Below are 21,870 nucleotides of genomic sequence, written 5' to 3'. Positions count from 1 at the left end.
AGACAAAACAACAACATGAAATATTAGTGCACCTTGTAGGCAAAGGACTTTAATGACCTGTTAGGCACAGCCATCAGCAGTGTGTCTGTCTGCAGAGAGAGTGTCGACCTCATCGAGAGGTTTACTTACCTTGGTAGTGACATTCATGTCTCTGGTGACTCTTCCTATGAAGTCAGTAGACGGATTGGGAGAGCATGGGAGGTCATGTTGTCCCTGTAAGGGGCGTGTGGTGCTCCCAATATCTCTACAAAAGGACAAAGGTCCAAGTCTTTTCAGTCCTGGTGCTCCCTGTCTTGCTATATGGTTGCAAAACATGGACGCTATCTAGTGACCTGAGATGAAGACTGGAATCCTTTGGTACTGTGTCTCTTCAGAGAATCTTTGGGTACCACTGGTTTGAATTTGTGTTGCTCATGGAGTCCTGAATGAGGCACACTACTTGCATTGTGAGGGATTATAAGTTACGGCACTACGGCCAAATGGCGCGACTCCCTGACAGTGATCCTAATTGTTGAGGACTCGAGTGGCTGGCCCATGCCAAGGGGATGCCCACCTAACACCTTGCTGCGGCAGATAGAAGGTCATATCAGGAGTGTGGGACTGCACGGCGTGTCTGCCTGGGGGGGGTTGCCAATCAGGATCCCAAGCTGTTTTGTTGTGCGGTGGGTGTAGCAACGCGCTGTACCAGTGCATGCTCACCAACCTGAAACCTTGTAGGCATACTCCATACTGTATAATTGATGGAAAAAAATAAACAGCAAGAAATGCAAATATAATGAAGGTCTTTTCAGACTGCAGTCAAACAACAGACTGGTTCAAGATGGTGGTGGAGCCCCTTAAAAAGAAGCCAGACCGGAAGGGGTTGGGGTCAGAGAGCCATGATCCAGAATTGATGTCACTGGTGTTGCCAGTCATGTGATCTGCAAGGGAGAGAGGAGGAGAAGCATCAGGCAACAGCAGCAACAATCCTCGTGTCGGGGTGGAAGTACCATCATTTAATCCTGATACTCTGTATATTCAATTCATTATAATAACTATTCATGGTGGCGCTAAAATCCATACTGACCCCTACTCTCTCTTCTGTTTCTTTTCCCGGTTTTCTGTGGTGGCGATCTGTGCCATCACCACCTAATCAAAGCACCGTGATGTTCCTACATTGATGGATTAAAAGGCAGAAGTCTGCATGACCGTCATCATCAAGTCCTACCATAAGACCCCTAAATACAAAGAGGACTGTTTCATTTATGTTAGGTAGAATGCCCAGTAGGGGCTGGGTGGTCTTGTGGCCTGGAATGCCTGCAGATTTAATTTTTTCTCTCCAGCCGTCTGGAGTTTTTTTGGTTTTTTCTGTCTTCCCTGGCCATCGGACCTTACTCTTATTCTATGTTAATTAGTGTTGTCTTATTCTAATTCTTACTTTGTCTTTTTTCTCTTTCTTCATCATGTAAAGCACTTTGAGCTGCATTATTTGTATGAAAATGTGCTATAGAAATAAATGTTGTTGTTGTTGTTCAAGTTGTCTCCGAAGCGCAGGTGTGTGACTCAGGGTAAACTACAGGAGTTCTCAGTTTAAGCAAACATTCACGTGTTTAAAACTATGAAGGGAATTAGTCCAGTGGATCGAGACGGTGACTTTAAAATGACTTCATCAAGAACGCGGGGACACAGCTGGAAACTTGTGAAGGGTAAATTTCACACAAACATTAGGAAGTTTTTCTTCACACAGAGAACCACAGACACATGGAATAAGTGACCAAGTAGTCTGGTAGACAGTAGGGCTTTAGGGACTTTCAAGACTCGACTTGATGTTATTATTGAAGAATTAAGTGCAGAGGACTGCTGGAGCTGAATGGCTGGTTCTCGTCAAAAGTAATGTGCTAATGTTTTCTAATGAGATATTCTGCTAAACATTATAAAATATGAATACATTTTGAAAAAAAAAAAACCAAAAATATATTGACTGAACAATAAATTGTAGAAATCTGCAACATGTTCCCTTATAATATGCTTTCTGTGGTGCTTATAAAAATATTCACCGCCTTGGAAGATTTCACATTTTATTGTGATACAACGTTGAATTTATTTTAGCTTTTTTGACAATAGAAAAAGATTTTAATTTCAAAGAGAACAGATTTCTTCAATGTGGTCTCAATTAGTTGCAAAAATAAACCACAAAATAATTGATAGGAGAAGTATTCACGCCTTTCAATACGCCATCCCTAAATCACCACTGCTGCAGCCCACTGGCTTATAAATCACAGGATTGGTTAAATGGAGGCCACCTGTTTGAGGTTTAAATTGATTTTAGTCTGTATGTGGAAGGACTAGTATGAAAGGCAAAAGAACATTTCAAGGAACTCCATGAAAAGGTGACTACAAAACACAACTCAGGGGATAGAGACAGGAAAACATCCAAGTCTCTGAATATCTAGTTAAATTAAGAAATGTAGTAGTAGGGTGCTGTACCGTCTTAGCCATTATGGATGTAATGAGAAGTCAAGCAAAATGACACCTTTTATTGGCCAACGAAAAAGATGACAATATGCAAGCTTTCAAGGAAACTCAAGCCCCTTCGTCAGCCAAGATGTAATACAGAAAATGGAGTTCCCTGTGCTTATATAGACAGACACCAGAACAGAGACAGCATTGGAAAACCTTTATGTGAGACATACCAGTAACAGCGGACTGCACAGTAACGTGCAGTGAATCCACTTGACTTGATCATTCATAGTTTCCATCCTCTTTCTCTGTACGTTTAGCATTTGTTTGCTCAGAGGTTGATGCGCTTGCTGCTTCCTGAGCAACTCTTCTTTTCTCCACCCTAGCGGCCCTCTTCTTCTCTTCTTCCATCGACATCTTTTCACGTTAAAACTGATTAAGTTAGTGTTTGTGTTGCAATTACTTAGTACATTTTTCTTAAATTTTCACTTAAGCTGGCTCTTAAGTGTTCAATCTTCCTCAAGAATGATTTAACATATGAAGAAGGAGGGGAAGTGATGGTGAAGGTGGTAGGGATTAAAAATGGCACTTGTGTGTATGTGCCACACGGCCACCCTGCTGCCCACAGCTGAGATTGTACAATAAAATAAAAATAGAAAGAGTAATAAAAATCATCATCCTGAAAGTGGATAGTAGACGTCACGTAGTATATGTGTACCAAATTTCAGGTCAATAGGTCAAGCGGTTTGCAAGGTACAGGTGATTTAAAATCCTGGACAGACAAACGAACAGCCACGGTAGCATCTATACTAATAAAAGGCAAAGCCCTCACTGACTGACTGACTGACTCACTCTTCACTAATTCTCCAACTTCCCGTGTAGGTGGAAGGCTGAAATTTGGCAGGCTCATTCCTTACAGCTTACTTACAAAAGTTAGGCAGATTTCATTTCGAAATTCTACACGTAACAGTCATAACTGGAACCTACTTTCGTCCATATATACGGCCATAGCCTGCAGCTCGGTCGCCGTGTGAGGCGGAGTTGCATCCCGCATCATCACGTCTTCCGCGTAATTGAGTGCCTGCCCACATAAGGTAAATATTCACGGGTCAAGGACTGTGCTTAGCATGTTCATAAGTGCAGCTACTGCGGAAACCCTCTGACGCTGAACAAGCCTTTGTACAAATATCAATAGGAAAGCAAGGTGTAAAGCTTAAGTTTAAATTACGTTCATAGACACGCTGCCACTAAATATTCGCAGGCAAATCCACAACTTAATACCGGGAATGCCTGTTAAACATCTTAGGTTCACAAGTACCGATTTGGGTAGTGATCACTTCGATGAATGAAACCTGTTCAAAAAACGCATTACACAATTGAGAAGGCAGCAAAAGAATATGAAGCGAGTGACGCATACAATCATATTCATAAGTGCAGCTACTTCGGAAACAAAGCACGGTGTAAACCTAAAGTTTAAATTAAGTTCATAGACAGGCTGTCGCTGGCGTTTGTCATGCCCACAACCAATACGATATTCGCGAGATAAAAGTTTAATGAGAAGATGCAGGGTTTAAACGAGACTTTTGATCACTTTGTAACAGAGTTAAAATTTCTGTAACGGAGTTTTAATTGCTGGTATGCCAGGTCTGAGCTAACATTAAATAAAGCCGTGGACATCGAGGGATCGCACGACATAGCACAAGCACAGCTGAGAAGCTTCGATGCATGTACTCCAAGCGGCTCACGTGAACTGACTTTGCAGGACTGGGAAAGGTTAAATTTAGTTCATAGACACGCTACCGCTAAATATTCGCAGGCAAATCCACAACTTAATACCGGGAATGCCTGTTAAACATCTTAGGTTCACGAGTACCGATTTGGGTAGTGAACACTTCGATGAATGAAACCTGTTATCTTTACAATGGTTGACAAACACAGAATATAACTTGAACACAACACATCCTCCAAATACAACAACAACAACATTTATTTATATAGCACATTTTCATACAAAAAAATGTAGCTCAAAGTGCTTTACAAAATGAAGAATAGAAAAATAAAAGACACAGTAAGAAAATAAAATAAGTCAACATTAATTAACATTGAATAAGTAAGGTCCGATGTCCAGGGTGGACAGAAAAAACAAAAAAAAAACTCCAGACGGCTGGAGAAAAAAATAAAATCTGTAGGGATTCCAGACCATGAGACCGCCCAGTCCCCTCTGGGCATTCTACCTAACATAAATGAAACAGTCCTCTTTGGATTTAGGGTTCTCACGGAAGGACTTGATGATGATGGTCACGTAGACTTCTGGCTTTCAGTCCATCAATGTTGGAGCATCATGATGCTCTGAGTAGGTGGTGGTGGCGGCACAGAAACCGGAAAAAGAAACAGAAGAGAGAGTAGGGGTCAGTACGGATTTTAGAGCCACTATGAATAGTTATTATGATGAATTGAACATACAGAGTATCAGGATTAAGTTAAATTGAAGTTAGGAGACGGCCATGTTAAAGTAATGTTTTTTTGGCAGTGTTTTAAAGTGCTCCACTGTATCAGCCTGGCGAATTCCTATCAGTCAGCTATTCCAGATTTTAGGTGCATAACAGCAGAAGGCCGCCTCAACACTTCTTTTAAGTTTAGCTCTTGGAATTCTAAGGAGACACTCATTTGAGGATCTAAGGTTATGATTTGGGATATAGGGTGTCAGACATTCTGATATATAAGATGGAGCGAATAATATAATATACAGTATAATAATATAATATATAATACGAACCTGATTGGAAGAAATAATGATAATCAAATCCTTGATGACAGCAACACTCATAACAGTGACACAGCAATTACATTGACAATCATGTTACGTTATTTTTAAAATGTTTCCTTTTCTTTTTCATAACTTCTTTAACACACTATCTTCTCCGGGTATTTTGCTAGTATTATATATAAAGATATATATATATATTGTGGACACTGGCCTAGACACTGATAGGCAGACATTGTTTTGAATCACCCAACACACATTTATTTTCAATCCCTATTATTTACAGTGCATACACACCCCCAAACTCCCCCAAAGTCCAGGCCTCACAATGCCTTTGCCTCTTCAGATCTGCCTCCACTCCTCTCCACCAAGACTTCGTCTTCTACTCTCCCGACTCAAGCCATGGAGTGGAGGGAGGCGGCCCCTTTTATACACACCCGGACGTGCTCCAGGTGTTTCCCGACTAGTTTCCGCCATCACTCCCAAGTGTGGTGGAAGAACCGGCTGTGCATCCGGAAGCACTCCAGGTGTCCCTGGTATTCTTCCCCCCAGCACTTCTGGGTGTGGTGGAAGTGCTGAGGGCCAGGGCTCCTCAGGCATTGGGGTGCCCCCTGGAGGTATCCACGGGCCCTTATAGGGTTGCGCTTCCAAGCTCTGCTCCCGTATTCCCCAAAGCCATCAGGATGGTCGCCCCCTCATGGTCTGGAGGAGGTGTAAGCCCTCCTCCGGTCCTGGTGTCCCGCTGGTACCACCCCAGCCACTCACCACAATATATATATATATGTATATATATATATGTGTGTGTGTGTCTGCGGTGGGTTGGCAGCCTGCCCGGAGTTGAGTCGGCTGGGATTGGCTCCAGCAGACCCCTGTGACCCTGTGTTCAGATTCAACGGGTTGGAAAATGGATGGATGGATGGATGGATGGATGGATGTGTGTGTGTGTATTGCAATTCATATAAGTTCTGTTTATTTTTGTATATTGCTCACACATAATGACACAGATTTATTAAACACACAGTCACACAGTATAACAAAGTAGTTCCAAACTCATTAAAAGAAATGGAACCTAACAATTTCTGTCCATTAATGTTACCATTGAGCTATTGCCTTTTAAAAATGGTGGAGAGAGAAAAAAAATCCAGTCAGCATTGTTTTTGGAAAGACAAAGCTATTGATTTGATTATAGCAGAGTAAGTCAAAAGTCAGACATGGTCATAGTCCTGGAGATCTCGGCCAACTGGCCATCCACCCCCCTATTTGCATTCATATGATATTTGTCTGTGCCTTCTAAAATTGGTTCCCTGTGCGAATAAATTCCTATTTATTTTAGTTTGGGAGTGTGAGTCAGCTGGTATACTGCAAGTGATGCCCACTGATGAGAGATAAATGATGTTGTTATCCAGTCTGTAGTGAAAAGACCAAACGCTCTTTATCCCCCAAGACAATAAGTGGCAGCAACAGAGAGTCTCCGCCTATGCATTTCAGGCTCCTACAGAGTTAGAATTAACGGGCAGGTGGAGTATCAGGATTACCTGGGGCCTTCGGGGAGACCTCTGGGGTTATGGCAGCTAGAGTCTTACAGGGCCAAGCCTAGCTTCAGAATTGACTCCCAGGTTGACCTGGAACTACTTCAGGACTTGGTCTTAAAAGGACGGTCTGTTCACAGGACTGATGAGCTTGGTGCCCCGAGAGGACTGAGATGAAAAGGCCCATCTGTCAGGAGTAAGAAAGGCCATTGATGATTGTGAAGAAGGTGAGGGAGGTGAATAGGAGCATATTGCCCCGCTCTTAAAATGGAACAATGAACCAGCCCCCAAAAGGATTAGCCAGAGACCTCTATTTGTGTTAATCAGGCACAAAGGGGCTTCTGTATGTATGTATGTATATATATATATATATATATATAATTGCTTTTTTGTTCTGTTACTCTTATGTTTTCTGTTATTTCTACCATTGTATACTTACTTTTCTTTGTCAATAAATCACCTTATTTCCTTGTACCGTAATCCAGGGATGACTCACATACAACCGGAAAAGTCACTATACACTGGAACCTTGGATTGCAAGCATAATTTATTCCAGAAACGTGCTTGTAATCCAAAGCATTCGTATATCAAAAAGAATTTCCCAGTAAGAAATAATGGAAACTCAAATGATGATTCATTCCACAACCCAAAACTATTCATATAAAAATGATTAACACAAAATATAAAGTAAAAATACATAAAACAAATTAACCTGCACTTTACCTTTGAAAAGAACCGTGGCTGGTGTGAGGGAGATGAGAGAAAAGAGGGTTATTGTCTAGGTCGACTTAACTCGAACTAACGGAATCCCTGTTATCTGTTGGCTCACTGGAATCTTCTTCATTTTTTTTTTTTTGCAATTTTAACAAGGAACCTTTCCAATGACAGTTGCTTTTGCCTGAAGAGTCACTACACTTAGAAAAAAAATTTTAAAAAATGCTTCACGCACTGTAAGGTTTCTAAACTCTTTTGGGATTCCACCCATCGAGACGACACATGGAAGAGCATCCCGAAGCAACCGCAGGCTGTAGCAGTTCACCGTAAAAACGAATCTGAAAAGATTGCAGACATGCTATAAGCGCCTGCCATTGATGGGTGATGTAAGGAACATTGTAAATGCAAGGGCACGGGATTACCTGGCCACGACCCTGCCTGACTGCTGTGTCTGTGTATAGGAGAGAGTGGAGATCCCGCTATAATAAATAACCACGCTGTTCCTGTTTCATGCTGAATAAAGACTCGTGTTTTGGGGTGCAAGACAGGGACTCACACGTTACAACACACACACACACGTGGTCACAATGCTATAGTAAACAGTATACGCTTGTATGGATGTTGACTATATAAGTGAGGCACGCTAACTGAGACCGAGCTTGGGAGACGATTACCCAGAATCCCACAATGAGAGAGAGAAGAACCATCAGCTCAGTTGTGATCACGTGACGCTCATCAGACAAAACGCAAACGTTATACTTGTATTGCAAGACCTTGTGACGATGTGGGTTCTGGCTCCACGCTCCCATCGCTGTTTGGGAGCCCTTCAACCCAACACCGTCGATAATGTTACCGAGTGAGCTAGTCAGTGAGATAACATTTGAGCAAGGGGATGGTAAAGATGTGCAAAGTGCTTTTATTAAAATAGTCAAACAAAAACAGGTGCTCATATAAAGTGCAGTGATTCCAAATCTTCAATAAAATAAATAATCCATAAAAGAAATGTGGAGGTTTAAAAACAATAAATAGAAAAAACAACCAGAGGTTAAAATGTTTCTTAGGAAGCAGTCTTTAAAAACAAATGACAAACCTGGTGCTTCTTCCCTGTTAGCGTTAGCATCTCACCTGCTTCTCCCATACGGGCCCTGCAACAGGTGAGACGCTCTCAATGCAGCTGACCTTCTGCCTACTCCTGCTGCTACTGTCAGTCGCCTTTCCGATCCTTGACTCCGGTTGGCTCCTCCTGACAGTGACTTGGGAATTCCACTGTGACCAAGGCTCTCACACAGGGAACACCACGTCCCAAGTCCCAACTCCCGCTACCTTCCACGGAGAGTACTGCACCTTCCCGGTCACTCCCGCCCTTTAAAATAAATTCTGCGGGAGCGACCACAACCACTTCTCCCAGGTGTTGGCCAAACGCCCAGGTTGCCTTCAGCTGCCTGCGAGCGTTCACTCACTCGCTCGCCTGCTTTCTGCTGCACCGATTTGCTCGCTCCCTCCTCACTGCTTCCTGCTGCCCACCTCCGTTTCCTTCTCTCTTTCTTTTTTGTTCGTTTTCTTCTTTCTCCAAACCGACTCGCGGCCATAGCAGCTGTAGCATAATAGCCACAGGAAAAATCACGGATGTGGGCAGTCCCTCACCTGTGCACTCGGTGAGAAACGCCCACACCGCAGATCGTCCCGTGGCTTGCTATGGCCCAACCCCCCCTCGATAAGCCGCCGCAAGAGCGGTGATTATTTATTTAAAATGGCCTTTGCTAAACGAGCTGTGGACCCATAACACCACAGACCTCGCTTGTTTATCAAGTTAAAATTTATTAAAAATTTTTAGCTCATCTTGCAAAACACTTACAAACCAAGTTACTCGCAATCCAAGGTTTTACTATATATATATATATATATATATATATATATATATATATTCATGGCATTCGTAGTCTGAATCACAATCTGATTGTATGGGTGGTTACCTACCAGGTAACGCTTGTGGTTGGTCAGCACATCGGCTAACATCCGCCACGGTGCCCTCTTTCAGTTGCGAGAAGCAGATCATAGAAAGGTTGAAATAGTTTTTACTGTCAAATAATGCAAAGAGTACGCAACACGTGTTTCGCCCTAATTCTGGGCTCATCAGGCATACACACTCAATGAACCCCCTCTCAGGAATCGAACCTCGGAGTGACAACTCTAGAGGGTGTAGCAGCCACTCAATTTTGTTTCTTCACTTATGGGAAATGTCTTCCTTGTTCCCACAAGCAACAATACAGCCAAAAAGCACAAACAGCACACATTAAATACAATAGTCTTTCTTTTACTTTGTCTCTTTTTCTTTCTCCTCCTCAGCAAGCTTCGTCTCCATCCTCCCAACTCTGTCTCCCCTGTCCCCTGAGTACTGTCAACTGTCTCCTTTTATATGTTACATGGTGAAAGGATCACCCATATGGGCTCTGGAGCTGCTGCAGCGCCCCCTGGCAGTGCCCCCGGATCCCAACAGGGCTGTATTTTTATTTTTATTTTTATTTTTTTCTCCAGCATTTGGAGTTTTTTTTTTGTTTTTTCTGTCCACCCTGGCCATCGGACCTTACTCTTATTCTATGTTAATTAATGTTGACTTATGTTTATCTTTTATTGTGTCTTCTATTTCTCTATTCATTTTGTAAAGTACTTTGAGCTACATTTTTTTGTATGAATATGTGCTATATAAATAAATGTTGATTGATTGATGAAGCCCTGCAGGAGTCCGAGGCACCGCTGTCATCTAGTGTTCCGGGGGAGGTAATGCTCTGTCTACACTTGCTCCCCCAGTCCTTCCAAGGAAGAGGCATTCCAGCCCAGTAAGGATCCCAGCCGCCAACACATATATACATTATAAGACACACAAACATAGGGCATGCCTTCTGGGAATGGGATAGGCTAAAAATACAGCAAAATGTTTGAATGTAACACCTGCATTAATCCGATTTCACTTTGCCTTAGAGTATAGAAGGACATATCGGTGAGACTGTGATGTCACTTCCGCTCATCATCCTGATTCTTTTGCCTCTACATCCATAAAAGCCACCTCAAACAAAATTGTCATTTGTGACCTGGAGTTCATGAAGAACAGATGTCTCCTAAAAGCTTCCATAGTATATGTCAACTCAACAATACCATCACAACACTATTTCCATCCATCCATTTTCCAGCCTGTTGAATCCAAACACAGGGCCCGGGGGGTCTGCTGGAGCCAATCCCAGCCAACACAGGGCACAAGGCAGGAACCAATCCCAGGCAGGGCACCAACCCACACACTAGGGACAATTTAGGAGCGCCAATGCACCTAACCTGCATGTTTTTGGACTGTGGGAGGAAACACGGAAAGAACATGCAAACTCCACGCAGGGAGGACCCGGGAAGCAAACCCGGGTCTCCTAACTGCGAGGCAGCAGCGCTACCACTGCACCACCATGCCGCCCACAGCACTATTCCTTGCCACTATTTCTTTCTTTCTTTCTTTTTTTCTAGACATTAAATAGAATCACTTTGGTGTCCCAGTTCTTTTCCTTTGTTTCAAAGTCATATAATAAAATTCTAAGGTCCATGTGTGTCCATTTCCTCCATGCAGTCTGATTGGTCAGTTTGGCTTTGGTGACACGATTGAAAGAGAAGTGCATGTGTGAGAAAGGTGAGGAGTAACACCACATGAGGCATGCTGAGAGTCGCCTTCAAAGATTGATATCAAATGTTATATTGCTCATAATTATAACAGATATTATTTGAGATGTGCTGGTATGTCCAACGTATCATCAGATGGTAGGCAGTCAATTTATCTACCCCATTTATAAGATTTATAAACATAAACATTTATATAACACTATATAAACATATTAACAAAAACCATTCCAACAGAACATACAATAAAATAAAAACACTGTTTACATTGGTATTTTTTTAAAACAAATGTATATTTAACAGTAATAAAAATAATACTGGGCCCCCTCGTAACAAATTTAGGCAAACCCTTTTATGAAATCCTGATGCCACTACAGCCTCGAACCCAATTCCTCCAACTCCTGCAATTCTGAAATAAATGAAGTTTACTAGAAAGTTACAAGAAAGACCTTAACTCCAACTCTGCTTTTTGAAGGGTGCAAAATAGAGTTAGGATTGAGTGACAAAAAAGAAGAGAAAAACGCAATGGGGGGGTTCATTAGGAAAATGAATTCTATTCAATATGGCGATGTGTAAAAGTTTGACATTTATGCAGATGAAAATTTATCAAGAAAAACCAGCATTCATTCACCACTCACCGTTGACTAAAAATGCTCACTTTCCCCATGAATTTCATTTTGTCTGCGGTGGGTTGGCACCCTGCCCAGGATTGGTTCCTGCCTTGTGCCCTGTGTTGGCTGGGATTGGCTCCAGCAGACCCCCGTGACCCTGTATTCGGATTCAACGGGTTTGAAAATGGATGGATGGATGGATTTCTTTTTGTCTCAAACGTCGGGACCATATTTTATTGTAACGTTGCTGTACTGAATATTTTCATGATTTATGGTAATTCAACTGAAACGCCTCTTTGTTATTGTGTGCTTGTGTATTCATATGAGGAAATATTGTGCGCTCTGTTTGCAGCACCGTTCAAAGTTCTGGAGTCCCCCTTAGTGCATACCCTGAGGGCCGAGAGGGGTGGGTCCCCCTTGGTGTCCAGAGCACCTACCCCCCCACTTGAGTTACCAAAACAGCTCACCTCGGTGTCGCCTTTTCAGCAAAAAATGGGAGGATCATTAGGGAAAAGAATTGTATTTGATATGGTAATCTGTAAAACTTTTACATTTATGCAGATTAAAATTTATAAAGAAAAAACACCATTTACACCAAAGGAGCATTTGTACTCCCCTTGGTGTACATAGTGGAGTTTGGAAAGCTCCAGGGTGCATAACACTTCAGTTACATAAATGGTATCCCTCAGTGTCCATAATGCGCCTTCAGTTTTATTATACTTTGAGAACCGAGGGGGGTGGGTCCCCCATGGTGTCCAGAGCACCCACCCATCTTGAGTTACCAAAACAGCTCACCTCGGTGACGTCCCTTTGGAAAAAACTGCTATGGGGACTTCATTAGGAAAAACAATTCTATTCGATATGGTAATGTTTAAAATTTGTACATTTATGCCGATGAAAATTTATAAAGAAAAAATAGCATTCATTCAGAACCAACTGTTGACTAAAACCGTTTATTTTCGGCCTTGAATTTCTTTACGTCTCAAACGTCGTGACCATATTTCACTGTAACATTGTTGGACTGAGTAATTTAATGATTTATGTAATTCAACAGAAGTACCTTTTTGTTATTATGTGCTTGTGTATTCATATGTGGAAATGTGTCCGCTGTTTGTAGCACCGTTCAAAGCTTGGGGACCATCCTTGGTGCATACCTTGAGGACCGAGGGGGGTGGGTCCCCCATTGTGTCTAGAACTCCAACTGTTGACTAAAACTGTTCATTTTCCCCATTAATTTCTTTTTGTCTCAAACGTCGTGACCATATTTCATTGTAACGTTGTTGGACTCAATATTGTCATGATTTATGGTAATCCAACTGAAGTGCCTCTTTGGTATTGTATGCATGTGCATTAATATGTGGAAATGTTGTGTTCGTTATTTGCAGCACCGTTTGAAGATCTGGGGTTCCCCTTAATACGTACCTTGAGTTACCAAAATTTCATCCCTTAATGTACATAGCGGAGTTTGGGAAGGTCCAGGGTGTGCAATACTTCAGTTACATAAATGGCATCCCTCAGTGTCCATAATGCGCATTCAGTTTTATTATACTTCAAGGACCAAGGCGGGTGGGTCCCCCATGGTGTCCAAAGCACCCGACCCTTTAAGTTACCAAAACAGCTCACCCCCTTCAGCAGGGGGGAATTCTGCTTAACCTTCATGAACTGCGTCCTAGACGGCGGCCTACGTCATCTAATATATTTTAGTCGCCTTTGGCTGTTGCTCCATATTGGATTTGGGCATGTGCTGTACTGAGTGGGGAGTCCGACAAAAAACAAACTGAACAAGAAAATAACCAGATGCCTTCTATCTTGATGTTATTTCACAGAAATATTTTTTAAAAATGTAGATGATTTATTGTAGAAATTAAGTAAGTGCATTTCCCCAGATACTACTTAATCAGCCCCCTGAGAGAAATATTTAATTTATGGAACGGTACTGGATGATTGACCAATTATGTACCAACAATATGTTTGCCTTTTTCCAACCTTGAACCATTTAAATATCAGTGCTTGAATGGAACACACACACTGTGAGCACTTCAGAGCGTGTGTACTTGTCTGCTGGTCTCAATGACGTGAACCCCTGTGCTGTCAGATGTGCTCAGCAGGGTTGAATTCTAATGGAGCAAATGGGGCGATCCATCAGTTTTTCATTGTGAACTCGACATGTTTTCAAAGTCTAGATCCTGTCCAAACACATTCTGTAACTTAGTGCACATCGAGCTCCGTGGACATTAAAGAAGTTAACGGCACCCCTGATACTCCCTTCTTCACAGCAGATTCTTAACTTTACCGTTCAACTGCCAAAAGCCTCATTCCACTGTAGCTGCGGGAAGTGGAGTCGTGGCCATGACGCGGCAGTAGGGAAACAACAAGAAGCTGAAAGGAGGAGGAATCAGGAGCCCTTGGAGTTCTTTCTGTAATCACAAACCCTCCATTTGTAGAAGCTTTTGTGTGTGTTTCTAAGTAAAGGTCAGGCAGAGCAGAGCCCTTGGTGGCCTTCAGACATGTCGTCACCCTGCTTTGTCTTCTTAAATGCATTTCCATTCAGTTTCAAGTCACCTTTGTGTACATAATGTTCTGCGTCTCACTCGTTATGTTGTGAATTGCCAAGGACTGGCATGCCATCCTCAAAGAGCACTCTTAAAATGGAGGGTTTAAAATAACAGGGTAGAATTTAGTAGGAGGAAGAAAAAAACATAAAAAAATATCACAATATCTATCTATCTATCTATCTATCTATCTATCTATCTATCTATCTATCTATCTATCTATCTATCTATCTATCTATCTATCTATCTATTATATAGTGCCATTCCTGTCTATCCTATCTATCTATCTATCTGTTATATAGTGCTTCTCCTGTCTATCTGTCTGTCTGCCTGCCTGTCTGTCTGTCTGTCTGTCTGTCTGTCTGTCTGTCTGTCTGTCTGTCTGTCTAACCACATAAAATTCCTTCATGTCTTTATAAAGACACATGCATATATAAGTATAAAGTGAACATACGATAGATAGCTGCATTTAATCATAATGCTTGTCATGTCTATGTATCAACTATGTAGTGCTTTTCATATCTGTTAATTTAGTATGTATTACCTCACATATATGTGTATATATACATTTTATAGTGCCTTTCACATCTGTGCATGTATGCATTAATCTGTTATATGCAGTATGTCCTTAATATCTATGTATGTTTGCATGTGAATTTCCCCTTGGGATTAATAAAGTATCTATCTATCTATCTATCTATCTATCTATCTATCTATCTATCTATCTATCTATCTATCTATCTATCTATCTATCTATCTATCTATCTATCTATCTATCTATCTATGCCAGTAGCCATAGTACACACATAACAGAATAGATAATCCTTCTGAATCTAAGCATTTTAGGGCCCGTGTAGTACTTGGATGGGAAACCATCTAATAAAAGTTTGGGTTGCTGCTGGAAAAGGTGACAGTGACACCAGCATGGGGCGCTTAGTCTGTGGTCTGAATGTGGATCCCTACTCCCCAGTGCAGTCACTATCTATCTGTTATATATTGATTTTCTGTTATATATTGTTTTTTCTATCTATCTATCTATCTATCTATCTATCTATCTATCTATCTATCTATCTATCTATCTATCTATCTATCTATCTATCATGCATTACATATCTATCATATAGTGACTTTCATCTGTCTATCAATCTATCTGTCTTACAGTGCCTTGTCTATTGTTTGTATGATGGCTTTCACATCTCTCCATCCATCTTGTGATCATTTACAGTATGGAGTGCCTTCCACATCTCTCCATTTGTCTATTGATAGTTTATTTAGTGTCTTTTGTGTCTGTACATCTATCTGTTGCTTGCATAATGCTTTTTGTGTCTATTATCTAACTACTGATAATTTCTATTGTGTCTACTCATCTCTTCATTTAGCGTAGCTCCTCCAGTCCCACCCTTTACCTTTTATATCCATCAGTTTTCTTGCCCAGTTAGTCTCAGTGGAGTTTGCCTGTTCACACCATGCCATAAACCACACTGCATTACGTGGACTTTGTCAGTGAATGTACGGAAGGAACGCTGACGCTTTCCGTCTGTGATGACAGAGTAGTTGTTGTTTATTGTGCTGGTGACAGAGAAATCCATGAAAAACAAAAGACTGAATGATCTGAAAACAATGTTTGTCATAATGAGTGTGAAAACCAACACAGCTCTGTCTATTATTATTGTGTTATATGAGAGGTTTTCTGTGTACAGGATTTTAAATGAAGAAATGACAAGATGCTGATGTGTGGATTATAAGTGGCAAACAATGGCATCAATTTTTATTTATAATAATAATAATAATAATAAAAATTAGATTTTGTTTAAAGCCATGTGATTTTCCTTTGAACGTCCCTGCATTTGCCTCTCAGCTTTCGCTCTGCGTACTGCTGCTTCAGTCACAAGTCTGTGGCTTAACAATGAATCAAGATGCCCCATAAAATATTTAGCAGATGCACTAAATTACATCAGCGGTGAAAAATCAGAGCACAGAAACATCCATTCTAATTTAGAATCATTTCTCGAGACAATGCAAAGTATAATTCTATTGCTGGATCAGGGCAAAGCTGTTTCAGCTTGCAACTAATATACATCTCTGACAGAAAATACCATTCATAATCCACTGATACATATAACTGATGACAAGCACGCTGACAGCATCATATCGCTGGGAAGAATCATGATCTGATGGGAGAAAGGCAGCCTGCAGGTAGCCTCAAACAAGAGTCCCTAATGCCATTACGGTTGCCACCAGGCTGATGGTTTCCAACCACTCAAACTGACATCACCATAAATCAGGCATTGTGGAGCATACCAACACTTCCCACTTTGCTTAATAAATTATTATAATGCACACCATAACCCGAGGAAAATGCATTATACACGAGTATACCAGAGCATAAGGCGCTGGGTTTTGATAGTGATGGACTGCTTAGTCCCGCGGAACATGTTCAGGTTGCAAATACCAGGCCATTATCTTATGTATATCGACCCATATTACCAGTTGTTTTAAATGTGTTCTGCCCCGTATTCCATAAATAAAAACATCAAAAAAAGGAAAATCAATGCAATCTCCAAAGAAGAAGTATGTAAAGTCAATAAAGGACGTGTTCATAATCTGTTATTTGTGTAATAATTTGTGTTCATCTGGAATTCAAGAGCAACGCGTTGAACAATAAGAGAAGATACGAGATGCAAGAGTAAATGAAATATAATCTATCTATCTATCCATTTATTATATAGTGTCTTTCATATCTATCTATCTATTATATAGTGTCTTTCATATCTATCTATCTATCTATCATCTATTTATCTATTGTGACAGATAGGGGGTGCTATCGCTCCCTTGAACCCTTGTCCAATATGCCAGAAAACAGATAAAAGTCCAAAAAGTTGACTTTTTATTAATCAACAGTACACCAAGCACCCTCCTCTCCACTATACTCATTAAACAATACAATACTTCAACAATAAACAATCCTCCACACTCCTAGACGTGTTGCCACCCTTCCACCGAGCTCAGCTCGTCGTCTGGGAGCTGCCACAGACCTTTTATAGTCCATGACCCGGAAGTGCTTCTGAACCCTCAATCCATGTGACTTCTTAGCACTTCCGGGTCAGATCAAAACTCTTCTTCGTCTTCACCCCAGAAGCACGTCATTCCCCTTGTCCATGTGACTCGGATGTACTTCCGGGGAGTAAGGCAAATAATATTCTTTATATTATATAGTGCCTTTCCTATCTATCTATCTATCTATCTATCTATTATATAGTGCCTTTCCTATCTATCTATCTATCTATCTATCTATCTATCTATCTATCTTATCTATCTATCTATCTATCTATCTATCTATCTATCTATTATATAGTGCCTTTCCTATCTATCTATCTATCTATCTATCTATCTATCTATCTATCTATCTATCTATCTATCTACTATATAGTGTCTTTCCTATCTATCTATCTATCTATCTATCTATCTATCTATCTATCTATCTATCTATCTATCTATCTATCAATAATTAGCCAATGTTGAAGTCATGATCACTGGGCTACACAGCCTGCAGACGTTCCTTAAAATGTCCAGTTGAATGATAGAGTTTCTATTTTAACTAATGCACACAATGAATGTTTTTTTTAAAATGTGTGTGGAGTTGTGCTTAGTTGATGCAGATCTGAAAATTCTTGTATAAATCATCAAACTTTTTTGAAAAGAAGGGAATAGAAAGAGACGTTGAATAGGATTTGATTGTTTCTCGATTCTTGCTGCGTGATATGATTATTTTGTTGTAAAAGGACTTGTGCAGTACAAGGTTTCAAAATTGAAAAATGAGACTGACGCTTAATTTTAATGAAGAAAACACATATTTCAATTTTCTCCCCTCCTGCGTCTGTGGCCTGCTGCATTGTGGTCTTCCACTGACCAGAGCAGTGCTGAAGGTTATCTTCTGTCAGTTGTTTCAGAAGCTCCATCATTTTCTTCTTTACCTCAGTAGTTGACACGAAATGGGATCTCCTGAGTGCAGAGTTGACTTTAAAGAAAAGAAAAAAATCTTGTGGAGCTGGGACTAGTGAGTAGTGAGGGTGTTCAAGCACTATGACGTGTACCTCAGCCAAAATGTGCTTCATTGAGATCTCCTAGTTAAGCTGATGCTCTGTTGTGATGAAGAAGGAAAGCGTTTCCCACAACTGTAACCTGTTTCTCCTACCCTTTCTCGCATTCCTTCCAGAACCTGTTGGTAGTAGTGTTCACTGTTGCTCCATCTTGTCCAAAATTGCACCCTTAATGTTGAAGGAAAAGAATCAACAGGCCTTGAATTTAGTCTTGCTTTCTTCATCCAGTGAATTGTCTGTCATTTCATCTCAGGATACTACAGGAAGACCCAACTCAGTTTTGCTTTCATTTACCCCAAAATGTTGGCACAACATGACTTGCAATTTTATTTTTGGTCGGGAGTTAGAGGCCTTGGGTCAACCTTGGCACAAACATTTGCTACATTCAGACTGACGTGCAAAATTTGCCTGACAATCTCGTTATCGATGTGGACCACTTCTTCAGTCATTCTGATGCTGAGTCGTTGATCGTTTTGAACAATTTCTTTGACTTTTTGCACATTATGGTAATTTTTTTCACATAGATGGGCATCCAAGACATTCAAATTCCTTCGCCTCCATCATTTGTGCCACACAAACACATGTGCATGTTACACGCATTCTTCCCCATGAACCTTACTTAGCATCCAAAAAAATTTTTACCAAAAATTATTGATACATTGCTTGATTCTCAATCTTTTTTCTGATTCACAATAAAAACTCAAACAATATGTGATGACGAACTAATAACGTAAAGTAATTGAAACTTGCAGGTCTTGTTCATGCTTGTCCAGGATCAATGCCCCCCCACCCACTCTGCAGGCGGTTTGACCCACAGAAGTCCAGTCTTGTTATTTAGATAGATAGATAGATAGATAGATAGATAGATAGATAGATAGAAATGCATATGCCAATATGTGCAATATGCATAGGCTCAACATATTCTGCCAAATAATATGCCATTAAATTCTTTGTGTCAAAGTGGCACCTATACCCCATCTTCACTCCTACCCAACAATTCAAACTATATAACTATATGGAAAATCCAAAACACAAACTTTGACAGAATTGTAACAATCCAACTTGTGGCAATTAATAAAGTATCTATCTATCTATCTATCTATCTATCTATCTATCTATCTATCTATCTATCTAGTGCCTTTCACTCTATTAATCTATTATATAGTGCCTTTCATTTCTATCTATCTATCTATTATATAGTGCCTTTCATTTCTATCTATTATATATTGCCTTTCATTTCTATCTATCTATCATATAGTGCCTTTCTATCATTCTATCTATCTATCTATCTATCTATCTATCTATTATATAGTGCCTTTCATTTCTATCTATCTATCTATCTATCTATTATATAGTGCCTTTCATTTCTATCTATCTATTATATAGTGCCTTTCATTTCTATCTATCTATCTATCTGTCTGTCTATCTATCTGTTCATCTGTGTTGAGTTTTATTAGCCATACATCATGACCATTATTATCATATTATGTATGATATGCCTCCACCTTGAGTGAGTGCCAAGTAAAGTCATTTCTCATAACTGGATTTGCTTTCTAGTGTCATTTGTTTAGCCCTTGTTCCCTGTTTTAACACAATATATCTTTGCAGTTGTTTGAATTACTACCTAATTGGAGATTCAGTGCATCTTGTTTCCAATTTGCTTCAAGGCCATCCATTTCTCATTCTGTCGCATGACTTTTTCCTTTACTGTTGTAATTTTTGCTCCCATTGCTAATCCCGGGCAGATGGGCTCAGAGCATATGGGAATGGCTATGATATTTAATTTGATTTAGCCAATCAGCTTTCAGCCGTAATGCATTTGACATAATAAATCATTCTGTTAAACCTAATCTTCCGTGTATTGTTTCAGCAAGATATTTTTTTTCTGCTCAATTCTGCACACATCTTTAAAGTTTAATAATAATAATAATAATAATAATAAAACAATATTCGCTAGCTCATAGTTTTGAGCACTAAATGAAACCGATTTCATGTCTAACTGTTTTGCTTTCAGCAGCTTAACCCAAAGCTTTATCTCACAAAATAAAGGTAGTGCATGCTTATGAGCCTATCAGCAAGTCATACATGTAATTATTATTAATTTTATTATTTCACTCTATATACATTTTCCCAAAATGACCCGAGTGGACGTCAATTTTTTATTCACTCTGCACTTCTCGTAGCACCACAAGGTCGCCTATAATGTGTGCTGATCCTCAAATTGAAGCAATTTAATACTGCATTTTTTTATTTATTTATTTTCCGTGTGCTCAGAAATCTCACGTTTACATATGAAAGATGCTTGGATTCAGCATTCTTTTTGGACGCGCGCTGTATTGATCTGCCTCAGTTCTGTGCTGATGAAGCAATGCTGGGTTTTCAGTGGACCTCTGAGCCCGGATTGCAGTGCCCTTGATGTGAAATCTTTTGTTCTTTCTCAGAATTGCAAAACAGGATTTAGATCTGAAAAAATTGTCTGCTGCCTTATTAAGGAGTGACATACTTGTTAATATCACACTTGATCTATAAACCCTATTGCACATATACTGCATGATCAATTGTTCCTTTACAATATTAGAACACACATAGAACAGAAGAAATGTGAGAAACGACAGATGTCCATTAAAACATTAGAACAATCTGGACGAGAACAGGCCATTCAGCCCAACAAAGCTCGCCAGTCCTATTGACTTAATTCCTCCAAAATAACATCAAGTCGAGTTTTGAAAGTCCCTAAAGTCTTACTGTCCACCACAGTACTTGGTCACTCATTCCAAGTGTCTATCGTTCTTGGTGTAAAGAAAAACTTCCTAATGTTTGTATTACATTTGCCCTAAACAAGTTTCCAACTGTGTCCTTGTGTTCTTAATGAACTTATCTTAAAGTCACGTCTCGACCCACTGGACTAATTCCTTTAATTAATTTTAAACACTTCAATCATGTCTCCTCTTAGTCTTCTTTATTTTAAACTGTAAAGGCTCAGATCTTTTAATCTTTCCTCATAACTCAACCTCTGTAGCCCAGGAATCAGCCTAGTTGCTTTAACTCTAACCCTAACCCTAACCCTAATTTCTCTGGACCTTTTCTAGCGCTGCTATGTCCTTTTTGTAGCCTGCAGACCAAAACTGCACACAGGACTCCAGATGAGGCCTCACCAGTGCATTATAAAGGTTGAGCCGAACCTCCTGTGACTTGTACTCCACACATCAAGGCTCTATATAACCTGACTTGTATTCCACACTCCACTCCTGTCTCAGTATCTCATCCAGAAACTTCCTAATGGCTGTAGAGCTTTCTGTTTTAACTACATTACTCAGTAGTTTGTCCCCGACTCACAACTCTCTGTATAAAAAATGGCTTCCTAGCTTCACCCTTAAATGCACTATGGATGGCAAGATGGTGAAGAGCGTTCCAGACTTTTTATCAGTGGCATCGACGCTGACAGTTAACAGACTGGTGGACTTATTGTGTTGTAGCTTTAATTTTAATTGGATAAATATGTCATTT

The sequence above is a fragment of the Polypterus senegalus genome, chromosome 2 (genome assembly GCF_016835505.1).
Source record: "Polypterus senegalus isolate Bchr_013 chromosome 2, ASM1683550v1, whole genome shotgun sequence".
Taxonomy (NCBI): domain Eukaryota; kingdom Metazoa; phylum Chordata; class Cladistia; order Polypteriformes; family Polypteridae; genus Polypterus; species Polypterus senegalus.
This window is presented reverse-complemented; position numbering follows the sequence as displayed.